The sequence below is a fragment of the Cryptomeria japonica genome, chromosome 6, assembly GCF_030272615.1.
Source record: "Cryptomeria japonica chromosome 6, Sugi_1.0, whole genome shotgun sequence".
NCBI classification, from domain to species: domain Eukaryota; kingdom Viridiplantae; phylum Streptophyta; class Pinopsida; order Cupressales; family Cupressaceae; genus Cryptomeria; species Cryptomeria japonica.
The window spans coordinates 590845068-590867281 of record NC_081410.1 but is presented as its reverse complement, the minus strand read 5'-3'; positions in this window follow the sequence as shown (position 1 = coordinate 590867281).

Sequence of the window (22214 nt, the reverse complement as noted above, 5' to 3'; positions counted from 1 at the left end):
AGATCACTATTCTAAGTATATTGAGATTTTTCAATACGAGTGAGTACTCTTGATGAAGGAACATAGAATAAATTCATTGAAAATAATTCCTTTGACATGAGTCCTACTAAAGAATCAACTTGCATTTCCAAATTTAGAATTCAACCCAAAAAATTATAATAATAAAAATCAATTTGCTTCTCCTGAAATTGAATTCCAGTCTATTTTTTTAATAAATCTAGACTTCTTTACCCCCATTGCCATGTTAGCACATGCAATTATTTGTTATTTGTGATTTACAGGGAGAGAATCGTTCCACTGTAACTAAGGCAATCATGCATTATTTTCTCTAAGCTAACTAAAGGGAACTACCAATTGTTTTCTTTGCTACTTTCACTGTGAGTATTGCTAATGCGGTTGTTCTACCTTTGTTTCCTCCATAATTTCTATTATCTACAATGGTTACTATTGTACAAATCATGATTTTAGCATACAATAATGAATACAAGAGATGAGATTAATTTTCATTCATATGCAGATTCATTTTTCTATTATGTTCTTTGAATCTATAAGTTTTGCTTCTATATTTTTCTAGCTAGATCCTTGTGTAGGTTAAGCTGTAAAATTTCAAATGGTATTAGAGCCTTGGAGCTAGGAGGAAGAAGCATAAACATTTCTTATTTGTAGATGCTAAAGATTAGAGTTGTTTTAGAGTAGAATATCCATTGTATTGAACGTTTTTGTTTTCGTACTATTTTGGAGATATTTCAAGGAGTGAATCATGCATATGTATAAGGGTTGTGGATGTAAGTATTATGGGCCTTTTAATTTATTGTAAATCTTTTGGAAGATATAGTAAGCGACTCTTTGTCCATGTGCATTTAATATGTCTATAGGGTTATCTGATTCTCCAACTTTATAAGAGAGCTTGTGTGAGAAAAGGAGGATTCCAGATCATTTCAACAACTATCACCTGTAGAGACCTACACAAGGATCTAGCTAGAAAAGAAAGAAGAGAAAACTTGGAGATAATAGCGCACAAGAGAAAATTAGAGTTGCAGAGAATGGAATACCAATTGTATTGAAGGTTTGTTTTGTACAATTTTAGAGATATCTTAAGGAGTGAATCATGCATATGTATAAGGGTTGCAAATGTAGGTATTGTGGGATCTATCAATATGGGCATGAATTGTGTCCACATTTATCAGATAGTTCTTTTCAACTCTTACTTGAGAGTGCATCAAAATCTGAAGTTTCCCCTTCTCCACCTACAAAGATAGTTATTGTGCCTTCATTACCTCCACCTGCCAGTTTGATAGAGATCTTGGCTTTTTCAGATGCCCCCTTAGATTCTCTTTAGTAGGTTAATTATTGTCCTCTTGATGAGCAAGATATAATTCTACCAAACATTGCTTTCTTGTTTGTAGAATCCCACATTCCGGTTTGGAGGACACCATTAAGAATATTCATATCCTCTTTTCTGACAACTCCTATGGAGTTGATTCATCTTCTTCTAATGTTATGAACACATCTTTAAACCCTCTTTCTCTCTCTTTGCCTATATTTTCTTCTATCACTGATTCTTATTGGTCTAGCTATCACCATACATCCATTTTCATTGTACCTGAATATTCTATGGTACCTAATTTACCTTATCAACATTTGACATACTTTGGCATTGGCTTAGAGACATTTGTGATTCATTGAAGAGATCATAATTATATTTGGACAATGATCTACATGGGTTTTCAGAGACATCATACATCTTGAGATTTCTTCCTACGTATTCCTTTCAGAATCTAGGAGACTTCATTCATACATCTTTGGTTTTGTTTCTTCCTAAGGGGAGAAATCTTGTTCTACGATTGTGGACCATCTTCTGCATCCAGTTTTGAGCATTCAAGAATCTACCATTGACTACATATTATGGGGAGATACTTGATTCTTCCATGCAACTTATTTTCATTTTCACTTTCTACAAGACCTTATTTGAGTGAAGGACATTACAACATCATAGCTACTATACAAAGTTAGTGCTAATTTTTAGGGGGCAGTTTGTTTCCACTGGGTTTTCCCTCTTTCCTCTTTCCTTTCATTAGGTTTATTTGTCCTTAGTTAGAATTAAGGGGGGGTGTTAGCGTATGTAAATGTTTGTTATCTGTGATTTACGGGGAGAGCATTATTCCACTGCAACTAAAGTAGTCATGTATTATTTTCTCCAAGCTAACTAAAGAGAACTACCAATTATTTTCTCCACCTCTTTCACTACTAGTATTGTTAATGCGGTTGTTTTTCCTTTGTTTCTTTTGTAATTTATATTATCCATAGTGGTTACTATTGTATAAATCATGATTTTAGCATACAATAATGAATACAAGAGATGATATTTAATTTTCATTCATATGTAGATTCATTTTTCTATTCCGTTCTTTAAATTTTCAAGTTTTAATTCCATATTTTTCTAGCTCGATCCTTGTGCAGGTTAAGTTGCAAAATTTCACATGAAAGCCAAGAAAAAAAGCAAACACTAACTCAAATGATTGAAACTTACAAAAATTAGAGTTTTGATGTCAATAATGGTCAAATTGGTGCCACTACAATATAGTAATACATCTAGAAAATCTTTGTTTACATCTCCACTCTGCTCAACATTTTGGCTTCTCTTGGCAAGTCGTTCTTGTATGTACACATATAAAAGCTTATGTACCTTTTTAAAATCTATGTCCATCTTATGGCATAAGTGCTGAGGATCTAGAAAAACAAGAAATGGAAAAAAAGTGAACAACATTTGGTGTTCTTGTGAGCTTCATTGAGAGGGAAGAAGTATCCTTAAACTCCACAGACTTTGGATTGCTCAGACAAACACGCTTGAACTAAACACCATGTTTCCTAATAGATTGAGACAGATACAAAACACTATATGCACAATACTCACACTTTTTCCCTTCTAAAAAATCAACTAAATGGTTATGTAAATCTCTTCTCTTCTGAGATGTTGCAGAGCTTAGATTCTCTTAGAGGTCTTATAGGTCATGAACTTTCTATTAGAAATACACCTGAACTTCCTCCAATGAGGACCGTAATTGGCCTAACTTATTAAGGTTTGTGTTGATCAAAGGTCTTGGTTGCTTCTAAATACCCATCTCCCAGCAAGATCATGATCATGGGTTTTGAGAACCTCTTTGGCCATGACATGAGAAGAGACTACCATCACAATTTTTATGCTGAGTTGCAAATTCATAAGAGGACCATATTGTTGAGAAAGAGCTAGCAGAACCTCAGTGGCCTTTCCTCCTCTCAATTGAAGGAGATTTCCTACTAGTGGAAAATTTGGAGGTCCAAGAGGAAGACAAGGTTTGGAATTATCTTTCTATAATCTCTTGAACATGAGATACATAGTCACATTGCCAATCACATCAAGAAACCAAGAAAGATTTTGCACATCCATCATGATACTATTTAACTCTATCCTAAATAACAATCAAGTTAGAATAACACACCTAATTGCATAAACAACCTCATAACAAAATCTTCTACAGATGGAGCACATGCGAGGAGGGAGCGAGAGCGTTAGGGTTTCTATAGTGGAAGGCTCTGGAGATGGAGGAGAGGATGATGATGCTGACGATGGGGGAAGGGCCTTTCTCAGGCCTTTGTTCATTGCTCTATCTTGCTGGATGGGTCAAGGATTTTGTTGGGTATGGTTTTTGTTGGAGAGGATGATGACCTATGTGTGATGAAAATACCACTCTTCATCTGCTAAATTTGCAAATCTATGAATAATATTATCTCTCCTACTAGATACATTTTAAATTCACTTTACATCTCATTTGCAAAGTCATTACTCATGTCATCATCGCCTCCAAATATGATATCATCCACAAACACTTCACTAACTAGTATTGTATCTCCTTCAGATTTGAGATGAATATTACTATCTTCACTGGTTCTCTGAAAACCTATCTTCATCAGGTGTGAATGTAGTCTTTCATAGCATGCTCTCGGTTCTTTCTTTAAACCATATAGTGCCTTGTGCAATTTACACACAATATCCTTTGTATCAGTCAAAGTATAACCATCTGGCTGCTCAATGTATACTTCTTCTTCCAATATTCTATTTAGAAATGTTGACTTCACATTCATCTGATATACTTTGAATCTCTGCAAATGCAAGTAGAGTCCTAACACCTTCCAATCTAGAAATTGGTGCAAATTTCACACCATAGTCTTCACCTTCTTCGTGTGCATAACCTTTGCTTACCAGTCTAGCTTTGTGATGGCATGATAAAAGAATAAGTATCCGATAGGATACTGAGAGAGCGGGGGGGGGGGGGGGGGTGAATTAGTATATTGAAAAATTGATACAAAGTTCCCAAACTCAAATACAATGACACAAAGTAAACATATCTCAATCAAGATCAATATTCATAAGAATACTTTATATCAACCGGTTTGACTGTTATGACAACTTAATAGTAAACAACTTCAACCTTGTAAACATCAACAATTCATAATCATAACTCAACATATTCATCTCTCAATGCTTCTAGTTACCATGCCTTATCAGAAGTTAACCAAATCAATAAATAAGATCATAACCACAAAAGAATTCACCACTTGACACAAATTTTTATACGTGGAAAACCTAAATAGGTAAAAACCATGGGGAGATGAGGCTCACAAGGATAGCTATCTAAACTGTTCTGAAGTTCGCCCTGTTAGGAGCCAAGCCTATTAAAGCTTTATAATAAGTCCTGTTAAGAATTAATTCCGGTTAGGAATCACCCAATTAAGGGATTTACAAATATGCCTTGATGAATAGCACAATACCCTATTAGGAGTAACCTTGATGGAGGATATAAGAATCCAAGCTAATGGACCACCTTGTTAGAGGATTTAATGAGTAACCAAGCTTGTTAGAGCTTACCCAGTTAAGGGATTTAACTTCTGCTATAATTGGTGTAGGAGCACCCCATAAAACCCTTCAAGATGATAAGTCAGACTTTGAGAATGGAGGATAAGGCATCAAATATATCTTTAGAATGTTTTGTATAAGTTTTCAATCATGCATTGCGTGTTTGTAATAAAGAACCCCATCTTGTGAGCCAAACTCCTATTTTGGCATTTCTATAAGCCAATTAGGACTTTTGGACAATAGGGGATCAAATGTGTTGGTTTTAGTGCTCCTAGGATGTTTTAGGAAGGGTTAGACTTGACCCAAGACATTAGGAGGCGAAAGATGACATTTGGACAACTTTTGCAAAAGTTGTCAAAAGTTGTCTTGAGCAACTTTTATGCACTTTTTGCATTTTGTTTATTTGAAACTTCCTCAATGGCTCTAACCTCTTGGTTTTTGGTTGAGATAAGTTGTGGAGTGGTTTATACACCTTGTGTATCCAATTCCCAAGGAGAGACTGTATGAAGGAGAGTTTTGATGACAACAAACTAATAGAATTCTGAGTTTTTCCAGCAATTCTGGAGTTTTGGTCCATGGTACGATACTGTATGGATTGGGGTTCATTCCCAATGATGTGAATTGGTTGGAGAGGAGAGTTAATTTTTTTTTGTCTTTGGTTTGTAGTTCTAGTTGTGTGTTTTTCTCCTAATATTCAAATTTTATTGTAGGTGCCCAGAAAACCAGGGTTTACCTTGCGTTTTTCCTCCATGGCCATATCTTGCACTTTATCAATATGAGATCCATGGGATTTGGTGAACGGAAAGTATGGTCAGTGTATTCTAGGATTCCAAGAGTTTTTTGCAGGAGGAGCAAGGGATAGGTGTGTTTGAAGTGACCCTAGGTAGACATCTCTATGTGGCTACCTAGATCTTGAACAACAAAGTTACCCTTGTGTGCAAATGGAGATGATTCAAGACATGTAACCCTAGAATCCCTTATGGTTTATGGTTCCCTACATTCCCATGGTGTTTTAATTGGCCGGTTCATTCATCTAGATATAGGTGCTTCACAAATGGAGGCCTAATTAGCCCTTTAGGATAGTCAACATCCTACTAGCTCAGACCTTTGCTTGTCAGACCCTGAAACTTCCTTTTGGGGAATTGTGTAACTTACAAAAGGGTACTTGAATCCATAATTATTTTTCTAGGGTGTTTTGGAAAGTTTGAACTTAAGGTCTCTTTACCCGCTAAAAATGGCTACAAGCAAATAGGCCTAATTGTGTAAGTTTCTTAAGGAATGGGGATGAATCCTTACAATGGGTGCTTGGTTTGACATTGGGGAGTCTTGTATGAACCAATGCTAGTATGAAAATGATCACTAACCCTAAGAGGTATCATAGAGTGTGTTGGAGCAAGGTACCCAAGGTTGAGTAGGTATGAGCTTTGAAGATGATGAGAAGATTGAACTAATGTTGTAGAGCCCTATCTTGATAGGATCCCATTATTGTCTTGAGGGGTTAGTGTCATACATTTTGAGGTGTTTGGTAGGTTACAAGGAGGGCTCTGCATCAAGTGGTATCAGAGCTATTAACGACTTTGGTAAGGAGATAGAGAATTGAGAGATGTCAGAGGGACAAGAAGAAGAGTTCCCTAGAGGACCAAACACCAGCATGGAATTGGCAAAGATATTGAGGGAGAAGGCGATTTATTGCAAGGTAATACAGAGGGAGCTAGAGAGGTTGAGAGGAAGAGTAGATGGGAAGAAAGATGGAGGCACTGGTAGTGGTGAAGAAGGGGATGAGGATGAGATCCCTATGCTGGAGGAAGAGGCGATTCCTCTTGACCATAGGCACTTTCTTAATGCCCTCAAATCCATGGAGAGGAGAACCATGGAGCAGAAGATTGATTTTCCAACTTTCATTAGGAAGATGGAACCAGATATTGTGGTGGATTGGATAGACTCCCTGTCTAGTTTCTTTGAATGTGAAGGCATTCCAGGACACCAGAAGGTGAAGATTGCTAAGTCCAAGTTGAAGGGAGAAGCCCTAACTTGGTTGAACTTTGTCCAATAGGAAAGAGAGATAGACAACAAGCCCAAGATTGTTTCTTGGAAGAGGATGGCTACCTTAATCAAAGGGGCATATGTACCCAAAGAATATGAAATACAACTCCATAAGAGGAGACAAAATCTCAAGCAGAAGGAGATGGATGTGAATTCATACACTGAGGAGTTCCAAAGGCTATGCATGAAGTCTAAAATAAAAGAGGAAGAAAGTGAGAAAGTTGCCTGGTACCTGAATGGATTAAGGTACAACATTCAAGAGGAATTAAACCTTCTTAGCCCGGATACTGTTGGTAGATGCCATCAACTTGCTATCAAGGTGGAAGAGAAGATCTAAAGGAGACAAGAGTAGAACAATAAAGGAAGAGGAAGACATCAGAGGGGTAGAAGAAATTTTTACAGAAGTAAGGGAAATGGTTTTGGAAACCAAAGTGAAACTAGTCAAGAAGGCACTAAAGGAGAGAGTAGTTCCAATAAAAATGGAGGATACAATCATAGAGGTAACTTCAGAGGAGAAGACCACCATTTAGAGGGAGATCTCAAGGTAGAGGTCCAATCAGATGTTATAATTGCAATCAAGAAGGACAAATGGCTAATAGATGCCCGGATAAACCTACTAGTTCCATGGGAGAAAGAAGAAGTAACTTGATTTTAGAGTCTGACTACCAAAGTGTGGAAAGTGCAAACACATACCAAAGTGTCAATACCCCTGATAGCTATGGCTACCCTGAAAGAGGTTAAGCTTTTATGATCAAAAGAGAAGTAAATACTATGAAGATGTCTGATAAAGAACCCCCATAGAGGAAGTCTCTATTCAAGACCACTTGCAAGGCAGGTGGAAAAGTATGCAAGGTCCTAATAGATTCTGGTTCAACTAAGAACTTTGTGTCTCTAGAGATGGTGGAGAAACTAAAGTTGAGGAGACTGCCTCACCCCTGCCCCTACAAGGTCTCATGGCTCACACAAGGACAACAAGCTATTGTGGAAGAGCAGGCTTGGGTAGAATTCCAGATTGGAACCTATAGAGATAGGTTGATGTTTGACATTGCAAATATGGATGCTTGCCATCTCCTATTTGGGAGACCATGGCAACTTGACTTGAAGGCACAACATGATGGTGCTAGGAATATATATTCCATCACCAAAGATGGTAAGGTGATTGAGTTGCTACCTTTGATGGAGAATGAGGAGGAGACCAAACAAAAGGAGGCCAAGGTGTTGGTGTTAGGAGGGAAGCAGTTCCTGAAGAACATGGAAAATGAAGGCATGGTCTATTATGCCCTTATCCCTAGTCCAATAGTCACAAAGGTGGAGAGGTCTGAAGACAAGAAAGAGGACAGATTGAGGTTGATTGACTCTGCAGTGCAGCAAATACTAGACAAATACAAGGGTGTCATCTCTGATGGCATGCCAAGGTCACTACCCCCCATGAGGGACATAAACCATTGTATAGACCTTATACCTAGATCCACCTTGCCTAATAAAGTAGCATACAAGCTCACACCGGATTAGAATGTTGAGATGGAAAAATAGGTTGAAGAATCATTGGAGTCCAGATTGATTGGCAAAAGTTTGAACCCATGTGCAGTCCCTGTAGTCTTGGCACCCAAAAAGGAAGGCACTTGGAGGCTTTGCACTGACTCAAGACCTATCAACAAGATTACTATCAGGTATAGGTTTCCAATGCCTAGGATTGAAGATTTGCTAGGTTGTTTTGGGGGTGTTAGGTATTTTACAAAGGTTGACTTAAAGAGTGGCTATCATCAGATTAGCATTAGGCTGGGAGATGAGTGGAAGACTACATTTAAAACAAATGAGGGGTTGTATGAGTGGAAAGTCATTCCCTTTGGCTTATCCAATGCACCTAGTACCTTAATGAGGTTAATGAATGAAGTCTTGAGGGATTTCATAGGGAAATTTGTTATAGTCTACCTAGATGACATTCTAGTTTTCAGTCAAACCAAAGGAGAGCATCTAAAACATGTAGACTTGGTCCTAAGAAGATTGTATGGAGAACAACTAATGATCAACTTGGAAAAGTGTTTCTTTCTGTAGGAAGAGATCATTTACTTGGGGTTTGTAATCTCATATGGTGAATTGGCAATGGATCAAGAAAAGGTGAGTGCCATATTGTCTTGGCCTACACCTAGAACAATGAATGATGTTAGAAGTTTCCATGGCTTAGCTACCTTCTATAGGAAGTTTATAAGAGGCTTTAGCCATAATTGTGCTCCTATGCTTGATACCATAAAGGGAGGACAAAAGTGTAGGTTTAGTTGTAGAGAAGAAGTAGATAACTCTTTTGAAACATTGAAGAGAAAAGTTGTTGAGCAGCCGGTCCTTGCCCTACCTGATTTCATCAAGATCTTCCAAGTGGAGTGTGATGATAGTCACATGGCTATTGGAGCAGTGCTCAGTCAAGAGGAAAGGCCTATTGCTTTCTTCAGCAAGAAGTTGAATGAGGCAAAGAGAAGATATTCATCCTATGACCTAGAGATGTATGCTCTAGTCCAATCCTTGAAAAAGTGGAGACACTACTTGCTACCAAATGAATTCATAGTTTTCATAGACAATAAGGCCCTTAGCTTTATAAATAGTCAAGAAAAGTTGAATCACCGACACATGAAGTGGGTAGAGACCCTACAAGCTTTCACTTTCATTCTTAAGCACAAGAAAGGGGTCAAGAATAAGGTGGTAGATGCTTTGAGCAAAAGAGTCCTAACTACAAATCAGATTCAGTTGGAGAGTGTTGGAATAGACTCCTTGAAAGCCATGTATGAGGGTGATGAAGATTTTGGAAAGGCCTATAAGGTATGTACTTCATTTGATGAACAGTTTCATGTTGAGTATTTTGAATTTTTAATTCAAAATGGATTGTTGTTTAAGGGTGCACAACTATGCATACCCAAATGCTATATGAGATTGAATATAATTAAGGAAAAATATTTTGGAGCAATGGAAGGCCATTTTGGTCTTGACAAGACACTAGATTTGGTGAAGAGACATTATTTTTGGCCCAAACTACAGGAAGATGTTAGGAGATTTGTGGAGATGTGTGATCTACCAAAAGGCAAAGGGAAAGTCCACCAATGCAGGCCTATACCGGCCTTTACCCATACCTTCAAGACCATGGGAAAGCATAAGTATGGATTTTGTTTTAGGATTGCCTAGGACAAGGAAAGGATATGATAGTGTTTTTGTAGTGGTTGATAGGTTTAGTAAGATGACACATTTCTTGCCATGCAAAACCACTTGTGATGCTTCTTATGTTGTAGACTTGTTCTTCAAGGAGATTGTTCGGATACATGGTTTTCCTTTGACTATAGTCTCTGATAGGGATGTGAAATTTATTGGTCACTTATGGAGGACCCTTTGGAAGAAGCTTGATACAAATTTATCCTTCTCCTCAGCCCACCATCCCCAAATGGATGACCAAACTAAAGTTGTCAATTGGTCACTAGGGAATCTGCTAAGGTGTTTGACTAGACAACACGGAGAAAGATGGGATAGTATATTGTCTCAGGAAGAATTCTCCTATAATGATATAGTGAATAGGAGTACCGATAAATCAACTTTCCAGATTGTATATGACATCCACCCAAGGGGTGTGATGGAGTTGAGAGAGATACCTCAAGGAGAAGCCATTAGTGCAGTTGGAGAAAACTTTGCTACCGCCATAAAGGAGATCCATGACCAAGTTAAGACTCATCTTCAACAATCTGCAAAGAGATATAAAGCTCATGCTGACAAAAAGAAGAGAGATGTTCAGTTTGATGTGGGAGACTTGGTATGGGTTCACTTGAAGAAGGAAAGACTTCCAAAAGGCAGATATACAAAGTTGATGCAAAGAAAGCTTAGGCCCTGCCAAATCTTGAAGAAATGTGGTCCAAATGCCTATGAAATTCAACTACCATTTGATCTTGGTTTTGATAGTTGTGATACTTAATGTAAGTATAGATCCAATAGCCAACAAGATGAGAGGGTGGGGGGGTGAATCATACAAACTTAATCTTCCATAAAAACATCAGATTCAACCTCCGTAACATATACTTCAGTAATATAACCAAAACTGCTAAACATGCAAACTCAAAAGCATATAAACATCATATCACTCATAACACCAGATTTAACGTGGAAACCCAAATAGGGAAAAACCACTGTGGGATTTCGAACCCACTAAGAAATATACTCTTCTAGAGTATGCTCAATTAAAAGCAAATCCTGTTAAAGATTACAAACACATTGCTAGATGTGACCTGGTTAAGGGATTTCCCTCAGATCTGTTAGGATCTTCACCTTGTTAGAAGTGACCTTGTTAAAGGATTTCAAACACTCAATCAGAATGTCACCTTGCTAGAGGGTTTTACAAATAAGATTGTTAAGTCCACTCGGCTAAGAGAGTTTTTGTCACTTTCACAAAATAACAGTAATAAAAATCTATCTGCAACTTCACATCTAAAATGCTAAAGCAGATTCTTATTTGCTCAATACAATCTAGATATAGAACTAATCTTGTCCATCTGCTGGGCTTCTATACTCTGTTTATTCAAACAAGTCTTCAAGCTTCTGTGCTTGGTAATCACTATGTAGCATCCCTGTGCATACATTTGCCCGCATGCATTGTTTATCAACAATTCCCTATTTATAAACAATTCGCAAACCGCTTAATCTCCTTGATCACACTTCCCATGATCAATCATAGCTATCAGATCTTCAAACTTGTCCAGGGTCAATGTATCCTTTGATCTAAAAAATGTTTTACCCCGCCTAGGAACTTGCATACATTTCTTGGAACTTGTGCTAGGGTAATGCGGTTCAATCTGCGTTGTAGATCTTCAAGCCGATTTTCCTTTGCCATAGATTAATTAACAAACTTCATGCATGACATACCAATCATTTAATCAGTTCCAGCTCATCAGCTTTCTTCATTAAATAATGCATGTAACCATTTAATGTATTCTATTGCAGCTCGATTACAACTCAGTAACAACTCGGTAAATACTAAACTTCACTCGGTAGACATTCCACCTTCATTAACCAATAGCAATAACCTTAGGGTTTACCAACTAGGTTCCTTAGGGTTTATCGACTAGGTTCTTTGCTCAGTAACATAGTATAGTATTAACCTTACAATTTACAACATATGTATGATGTTAAAACAATCTAAACATCATGATCTCATCATTGTCTAACTCGGTAATAGTTGCCCATTGAATACCTTATTCATCCCCTTATTCATCATATTCTTTCTGTGTCTTTTACCGACATCTTTATACTCATCAAATCATACTTCTCAAGATATGGCAACATCATACTGAATTAGAAAATCAATTTCTTGACATCAATGACAAAATAATAATATTAAGACAGTAAACATCCTTAATCAGTTATATCCATAATCATCAACAACCTTCTCAATATCCTTATTGAAATGCCAACAATCTCCCATTATCTATTATAATGCCAAATGCCAATAGGTTTGTCACTTACCTTTAATGTTTGTGAATTAACTCTTTATAAATGTAGTGTTCATGTAGGAGAAGACACAATTTAGGTTATTGCTAATGATGACATCCCCAAACATGAACCACCAAAGTTACATAAGGTTATAGACACAAAGGTTGCAAAGAGAACTAGGAGAAAATTTTACATGGAGTATTTGGTGGCTTGGAAAGGACAACCTAATTCTGAAGTAGTCTAGATGACAGAGCAATAGATCAAAGACCATGGTGCAGACCCACAGACTCTCATCTCAAGTGGACTTGAGATTTCTTCTTTTGGGGAGTATGGTGTAGGAGCACCCCATCAAACCCTTCAAGATGATAAGTCAGACTTTGATAAGAGAGGATAAGGCATCAAATATGTCTTTAGAATGTTTTGTATAAATTTTCAATCATGCATTGTGTGTTTTTAATAAAGAACCCCATCTTGTGAGCCAAATTCCTATTTTGACATTTCTATAAGCCAGTTAGGACTTTTGGACAATAGGAGATCAAATGTGTTGGTTTTAGTTCTCCTAGGATGTTTTAGGAAGGGTTAGACTTGACCCAAGACATTAGGAGGTGAAAGATGACATTTTGACAACTTTTGTAAAAGTTGTCAAAAGTAGTCATGAGCAACTTTTATACACTTTTTGCATTTTGTTTATTTGTAAATTCCCCAATGACTCTAACCTCTTGGTTTTTGGTTGAGAGAAGTTGTGGAGTGGTTTATACACCTTGTGGATCCAATTACCAAGGAGAGACTGTACGGAGGAGAGTTTTGATGACAACAAACTAATAGAATTCTGCATTTTTCCAGCAATTCTAGAGTTTTGGTCTGTGGTACAGTACTGTATGGATTCATTCCCAATGATGTGAATTGGTTGGAGAGGAGAGTAAATTTTTTTTTTGTCTTTGGTTTGTAGTTCTAGTTGTGTGTTTTTCTCCTGATATTCAAATTTTATTGTAGGTGCCCAGAAAACCAGGGTTTACCTTGGGTTTTTCCTCCTCCATGGCCATATCTTGCACTTTATCAATCTGAGACCCATAGGATTTTGTGAAAGGAAAGTATGGTCAGTGTATTCTAGGAATCCAAGAGTGTTTTTCAGGAGGAGCAAGAGAGAGGTGTGTTTGAAGTGACCCTAGGTAGACATCTCTATGTGGCTACCTAGACCTTGAACAACAAAGTTACCCTTGTGTGCAAATGGCAATGATTCCAGGTGTGTAACCTTGGAATATCTTATGGTTTATGGTTTCCTACATTCCCATGGGGTTTTAATTGGCTGGTTCATTCATCTAGATATAGGTGCTTCACAAATAGAGGCCTAATTAATGTAATGCCCCGCCAGGTTACCCCTAAGGGTTTAAGTTAAAAACACTCAAATAGAGTGTAAATATTTTTTATTTTTTATTTTATAATAATAGTTAAGAGTATTACTGATAAGTTACAACCTCAAGATGAACTAGAGTTAACAAAAACTTAGATAGCACAGCGGAAGGCTAAACGATCCTAAGGAGTTTCCCAACGCGATTACATAACCTTACACCTAACTCAACTTGCATCAATTGACCCAATAAGCTGGATGACTTAGTTACGAGATAATGCATTTGACATGGTCATATGTATGTTCAATGAATTGACGTCTTAGAATTTTAGGAAGCGTTCATTTACTTTGGGTGGTTAGGAGGCCATTGTGAGGTTATTTACTCAATGCACTTTAATTCATAATTTGATTAGGAGGCCTCCCAAAAGGTTCAAGCGTTAATATAACAAAGTTCATTTATTGGGTTTAAGGTATCCATTCACAATTGGTATCATCCTTTAATATTAAAAGTATGGCTAATAAGATGAGATTCGTTCATTAAGGATTAAACTTCCATTAATAGAGTGAGGTTCCATCATTTGAATTCAAGCATACCCAACTAATGGGTCGTAGTTTCTTTATGGAGGATAGAGTGCAAGTAGCCATAGAGTTCATTCATTGAAGTTTTAATAATGCTAATAAAAGGAGCTCAATTCATTAAGGTGAAAATGTATTAGGTACACATGAGTGCATCCTTTAAATTAAAATATAGTTAGCAAGATGATATTCAACATTATAGGATTAAAATACAAGTTCATAGTGACGTTCTTCCATTAGGATTAGAATATAACTATTTTGTTGCATGTCACTCTTTTAGTTAAATGAAGTTAATATGAAAAGATACATGTACTAAGATTAAGATATAAACAACTATACAAATACTTCCCATTTTAGTTCTTTTTTAGCAATCATAAGAGATTCTTTTATTAGGGTTATAATGATGAATATATAGTTGAGTCCACCCAATTATCAAGATAATTTGGTAAAGGTTAGTTGTTAAGATTAAGACATGAAGTAATTTAACAAATTCATCCAATATAGTGAAATAGGATCAACATGGCGTTACTCAATTACTAAGATAAAAAGGTAGATACCTATATGATGTTCATCCTTTAGATTTCAATCTAGGAATTATAATATTAATTCTAACTTTGTTTTCCATCCACATTCGTTCAATTTACATGCTTAATGACAAGTTAATCCAACAATGGTGACCTAGCAAGATTCTTTCCACTATTACTTTTTTTATTTAACATAAACCAAATGTTTTTCCATAACCATAAATTACAATGTTTTATAAACCTGATTACTACGTTTACCAAGATGAATAATTTTATGCACTTTGATTTAAATTCATTAAATTTCCACCATACACTTATACGAGGTAACAACCATACATGATAACTTAAAGCATGAAATAAAGGAAACTAAAACATCGCATAACACAGGTATGATCTCGGAGTTCACCCCTAAAGGGCTACATCTCTGGGTCTGCTCAACTGCAAGACGCCTTTGGTATTATATCATTAGGAATACATAATTTATAAGTCTTTTACATCTTTGCCTCTTAGGCGAACACAACCAATATACAATAGACACTTCGGTCGGAATTTACATAATGATCCCTTCTAAAGCGGATCCAACTGAACACTTCAAAGCAAATATAGGTTCTAATGACTGATGATACTCTAACTAGGGGCGTAACCCGGCTATGACCAACACAAGTAACTAGATGATAGGGTCTGAAACAAATACATCAAGGTTTGCCGCCACTCTAAACAAGGCAAATATGGAACTTAAACTTACAACATTTTTTTTTTAAAACGATACGAAATCAAAATTTACATGCATCCTACTAGCATATCGTTGAAGTAATAACAAAATATACGAAGATAAATTTAGATTCATATTCCATGGAAACTTCTCATTAACATGTATTACCAAACGTTAACCAGAGTATAATTATTTCAAAGATCTCCAACTAAGACCATATTTAATCTCTTTTCCAAAGAATACTCCCCGATTAGAATTGGTCCCCAAAATTTAATGTTAACTAATATAAATCTAAAAATCCATGATTAATGAATACCCCTTTTTTTTAATCCACAAATTTAAATATACGCAACTATGTATTTAACGTGTCTATATATATATATTTGACATTTAAAATCTAATTTCAAATAAAATAGGTCTTCCTACAAATTTATTACAACTTCTTTTATACTTCCCCATGACATTTTTCTTTCATTTTATAAATGTCAATATTATATATTATTTTTTTTTAACAACAAAAAAAAATAAAAATAAAAAAAAAAAACCTTTATTTTTTTTTAAAAGTAATCCCTAACCTATGACGCAGGTCCCTGCGACCCATAGTGTGGATGCAGGTTTTGCGAGCCACACTGTGGACGTAGGTCCCCTACGGCCCACAGTGTGGACGCAGGCCCTGCGGCCCACATTGTGGATGCAGGTCCCTGCGGCCCATGTTGTGGACGCAGGTCCCCTGCGGCCCATGTTGTGGATGCAGGGAGAACTGCAAGCCCGCCGGGAGGGGGAAAGTGGTGACGCGAGTTGATCCTCGGCTCCTCCGCCCGCCAAACCCCAATCGCCCCATTTGTTATAATAAATTTTATTTAAAAAAAAAAACAATAAAGAAACACATGGCCAAAGTAGTAACTGGTAAAGAAAAAAAAAAACCAGTTTGGAATTCCATTTATTTACAGTCAATAGCAAAAAAACAGTCTTCCCCCTTTTTTTTTTTTTTTTTTAGTTTTCTCTCTTCAGAATGTTCAAGAACCCCATAACAAATCTTGAATCCAAGAATAATCAAACTTTCCAAAAAGAAACTGAAACTAAATCTCTAAAACATTCATGGGTATTATCATTTCTTTCTCCAGCATTTCATGGAGAACATTCAATCACCAAATTTTGGATTCAACAATAAATAAAAGGGGTAGATTGGAATCCTACCTCCAAATGCATTCCGGGAAGAGTTTTGATGAAGAGCTCCACTTGCAACTCAAAGCAAATCTCCATTTTTCCAAAATTTCCCCATCTCCATTTTTTTTCCCAAAAGCTCTCAAGAAAGAACCCCCCCAAAAATATTCAAAAACTAGGTTAAATGAGAAGCCTCTTTTTTTGCCCTAATTTTCAATTTCGAATTTAAGCATTTATTTTTTTTGAAAATAAAAGAAACATGAAAATGGAAATCATTATTTTCCACTACTCAATAAATCTAACTTGTTTTATTCTAATTAAAATTAACATGCTTCTATTTCTTATTTAATTCTAATTTTAATCTCTCAATATCAATTTAGGCCTACATTTATATTTTGAACTGTTAACAAGGGTGAGGTATTTAAATTAATTTAAATTTCAAAAATCAATCCTTTATACTATATCAATTTTGCAAGTAAAAAGAATAATTTCCTTTTAAATAATAAAATCTACCCTTTCTATTCCAAAATGCGAAAATGATAAATTTATTTCTATTTCCCAAATGACTTTAAATCTTTCCTTTCTAAAAACGCATAACTAATTGAATTTCATTATTATTAAAATTAACTATTAAACCAACTCGCTATAACATAATAAAGCGACCTTTTTAAATAAATGACTAATCTCATGAAGGAGATCTATTTATTCTAATTCACTCAACCACAAATGCGTAAATGAGCACATTAATCCAAGTTAAATACCTTAAGCTTGCTTCAATAATAATTAAAGCAATCTCTTTAAATTAATGATTAATGGTATAAAAGAAAACTAACTATTTTAAATTTCTAAATTACAAATGTGCACATCCACACATTAAATTGAATTGAATATTTGGGATAGCAAACTCCACTTACCCCGCGCTAGGCATGCAAATCGAGGAAGTCCACCAAATCACACGACACGCAACCCAATGAAAAGAAAACCACACACGACGCTCACCTGACCATGGTTAAGGGAAGACGAGAGTTTTATGACCACCAAATCCGAATTATAAGGATGAAGGAGGCATACACAACCTTGCAAATCCCAAAGGAGATGAACCTCGCCCTAAACGGTGTTGTACCTGCAATCTCCTGCACCCATGAATTCATACAAGCATACATATACATATACATATTCAATGAGGGCGTTAGCTCAAGATTTATCACAAGAGTTAGGAAACAATTACATTTACACAAGAATCGATGCAAGAGCACAATAATAAGTATGCACAATTATTTATATTATCTAAACTACACATTGCATCACGGTTAACCTACCATTCAAGAATGCCACATAGGAAGTCAACCAAGGTCAAATGGGTTTTACAAGTCCGACTAGGGTAGGGCATTACAATTAACCCTTTAGGACAGTCAACATCCTACCAGCTCAAACCTTTGTTTGTCAGACTCTGAACCTTCCTTTTGGGGAATTGTGTAAATTCCAAAAGGGTACTTGAATCCGTAATTTTTTTGCTAGGGTGTTTAGGAAATTTTGAACTTAAGGTCTCTTTACCCACTAAAAAGGGCTACAAGCAAATAGGCCTAATTGTGTAGGCTTCTTAAGGAATGGGAATGAATCCTTACAACCGGTGCTTGGTCTAACTTTGGGGAGTCTTGTATGACCCAAAACTGGTATGAAAATGATTAGTAACCCTAGGAGGTATCATAGAGTGTGTTGGAGCAAGGTACCTAAGGTTGAGTAGGTATGAGCCTTGAAGATGATGAGAAGATTGAACTAATGTTGTAGAGCCCTATCTTGATAGGATCCCATTGTTGTCTTGAGGGGTCAATGTCATACATTTTGAGGTGTTTGACAGGTTACAAGGAGGGATCCACATCAATAATTGTTAGAAAACAATAGGTTTTCTTGATCTATCTGAATAGCACTACATTTTCTTGATCGGATTCTTTTAAGCTTCAATATGCTTTCACTCAAAGTGTAGATCCATTCAATGGTTAGGCAACTACACACTCAATAGGTGTCTGCCAATCTTGCCAACAACATTTATAAACAACTTCATCAACCTTAAATACAAATCAATTAGGTTGGTAACACAACAAAAACCTAATTCTCATCATAAGGATTACAAACAAGTCGGTACAATCTTGACCATTAAAAATCATGACAATCTCTTCACATTCTTCAAGAAAATTCCAACCGCTCCATGAACACTACTTTATCAGACTTTGTAACTCATCATACACTATGCATTAGATGCAATCCACTTTTCTCCTTCCCTAGCAATAAGCAAACACGCCAAAACAATTTGAACTTATCCTCATACAATGATCACACGTGTCTCCATCATTACTACTCATGAGATAATAAACCAGCAAACTTGATCAGTTAGGGTTTAACAATTGATAGGGTTTACTGGTTACATTGCATAGAAAGGTTTAACCCTTTACACCGGTTTACCGATTCAACTCACAAACTTACCATACCGGTTTACAATATCTTCCACAAAGCTCTTCTTACTGGTTATTAGCCAATATCAAAAACAATATCAATAATAACATGAATACCATAACCGGTTCAATTGACATCAATGACAACATATCTTTAATGCAATCTCTATACAAAATGCCAACAAACTCAAAATTCCAACAATCTCCCCCTTTGGCATTGATGGCAATACAAATATCAACGCCTCTGATTGCTGCAGAGATTGGTGAATAGGAATCTTGGTTTACATTACCAAGTATTCACCTTGATTTGTCTGTCTTTAGCCTGACACTGGTTCACCTAATCAAACACATAATTCTTCTCTCCCTTTGACAACAATGCCAAAGTGAAAGTAAAAACATGTAATTTGTTGGCATTTTTTATGTTTATGATCTGATTGTCATTGATAGACACACACTTGCATTAAGATCTTCTTTATATGTATGAGCTTAAGCTCAACCGGAATATGTTGCAACCGGTATGATGTATTATAGTTGATAGTCTATTGGTATTTTGCAGAATGTGTTTACCAGTCTGAAGTGACACGTTAACCCTAAGCAGTTCGAAGGATCAAAGCGGCAAAACACATATTTCCCAGTCTTCATTTTGTCAAACCGGCAAACCGGCATTTTGCTTGAACCGGTATTTTGTATGAACTGGCAATACTCTGTGATGAGTTACCATCCACCAATTGTTTGATGGTGCTGACACTTTAACAGTGCTCTTTGTATTGTGTTACCAAGAATGTCCAGGTTTATTGAACCTAGGGAATTGGATTGTAATCCTATTGGACCGACATGAAATCAGATTCCTTTATAAGGACATCATGTCTAGGGTTTTATGTTGTTGTTGGTGAAGTTGATATTGTTGCTAGGGTTTAAGGTGGTTGAGGAGTCAGAGAGAGTATGAATGTGTAGAAGACTGAAGTAATGGTGGAATGCATTAGGAATGAGCTATCAAGTATCTAATCAAGAAATTTGTGCTATTTGCTAGATCAATCACTTGTTGATTACTCACACCTTCGACAAGTTTGTAGCCCTTAACCGGGTAGGCCCAAAATCATTTCATAAATCCTCTAACAAGGTGGTTCACATCTGTGGATCTAAAATCCTCTAGCAAGGTAGTCTTTAATCAGACTTATCTCCTAACAGAGATTGAGATTCCTAACAGGATCTGTTTTGGTAAAGAACATTCTAAGACCTTAACCAGTCTGGTTCCTATTTTGTAGATAGTTACTTGTGAGTTCCATCTCACCGTGGTTTTTCCCATTTGGGTTTCCACGTCAAAATATCATGTGTTATGGTGTTTGTGCTTTTGTGGGTGAATGCATTATTTTCTATTTGGTTTGCATGTGTGCTAACTGGTTTGTCTACTAAACTATTTTACTAGTTTACTGTTAGTCTTGTAAAGTGTTTAAGTTCAGAGATTTTTGGCATACTAATTCACCCCCCCTCTTAGTATTCATCAATTGGTATCAGAGCCTACCTTTCTATAAGTTTAACCACTTGGAAAGAGATATGGGGGAATACACATTGAGGGAACTTACTCATTGGCTCACTCAGTCTGAGAAAGCCTATGATTATCTTATGGTCAAATACAAGGCATCTCAAGAAACAAGGAGAGAACATGCAGAAAAGCTGATGGAGCTATCTGAAAATAGTTCCTCTGATGAAGCGAACATGGAAGCCCTGATTCAAGAAGTAGAAAAGCTGAATGAATCCAATTCCAACCTGAGAAAAGAATTGGAAAGACTAACCATTCGAATGTGTCAAGAGCTTGAGAAATGGAGGAAAGCTGAAGATCTGGTCAAAGACAAGGATCATGAAAACTCCAAGCTAAAGCAAGAGATCAGTGCCCTAACTGCTCAACTCCATGCAAGCAAAGCAGAAAAGGAAGACATGCAAGGAGAACTGAACATTGCCATCTCTAAGAATGAAAACCTGATGGAAGCAAATGCTGCTATTTCCAAAGAAATCTCTGAGTCAAAGGAAATACTTGCTAAGTTCAACAAGAGTACTGTCAAGCTAGAGAAAAAGCTTGAATCTACCAAACCGGCAAAGAATACCAATGGACTTGGTTATTCTGGTCATGAGGAAGGTGAGACCTCTAGTAAAAATGCTGGAACATCAAAGAGTCAACCAACATCAAAGGATAAAGGTAAGCAAAAGTTTAAACCTATTTGCTTTAACTATCTTAAAGAAGGACATACTACAAATATGTGTAGGAGTAAGGCTTACAAAATTTTTTCTTATTTCCTAAATGATAAGCCTAGATCCTATAAATTCAATGGTAACTGTTATACATGCAACAAGTTTGGGCATATAGCATCTGAATGCAGGTCAGTTATGAACAAAATTGGTAGATATCCTCAAAGGACCCAAGGAGTTGGTCCTAAATCTTTTGTGAACCAGAATCACAACCAGTTTAATGCTTTCAATCATCAGTCAAGAGGCGATGGCTATCAAGTAGCAACCAGATGGAGAGCAAACTATATGGTCTGTCATGGTCATGGTCACACTGCTGCAACATGTAGAAGGAAGAATGACAACATGAATAATGGACCTTGGAGAGCACCTGGATTGGTCTGCTATCACTGCAACAAACTGGGTCACATTACTAGATTCTGTAGATCAAGAAAGAACAAATCTGATGATATACCGGTCACTCTGGAAGGAAACATTGATGTTGACACTGTTCAAGTGGACATGAACAAAACCTGGAAGAAGAAACTAGTGGTGTTACAAGAGGAACCAGTTTCTGCACCTAGTGTGGAAATCATAGAACTAACAAACTAAGCTTTAGAATAGCTTAGGGGGAGAAAACGGCGAAATGTTTTGAACCCCTGGTTTACACCGGTAAAAGACCTTAACCTGTATGTGATACCTGTCAATAGGCGGAAGATAGGAAATGGTAAAAAGAAAATTAGGGTTTACACCCTAATGGTGGAGTATTAATTGCGGCTGGTGAGGAATATGTTTAAAAGGATTTTTCAAATCATTTCTCACTATC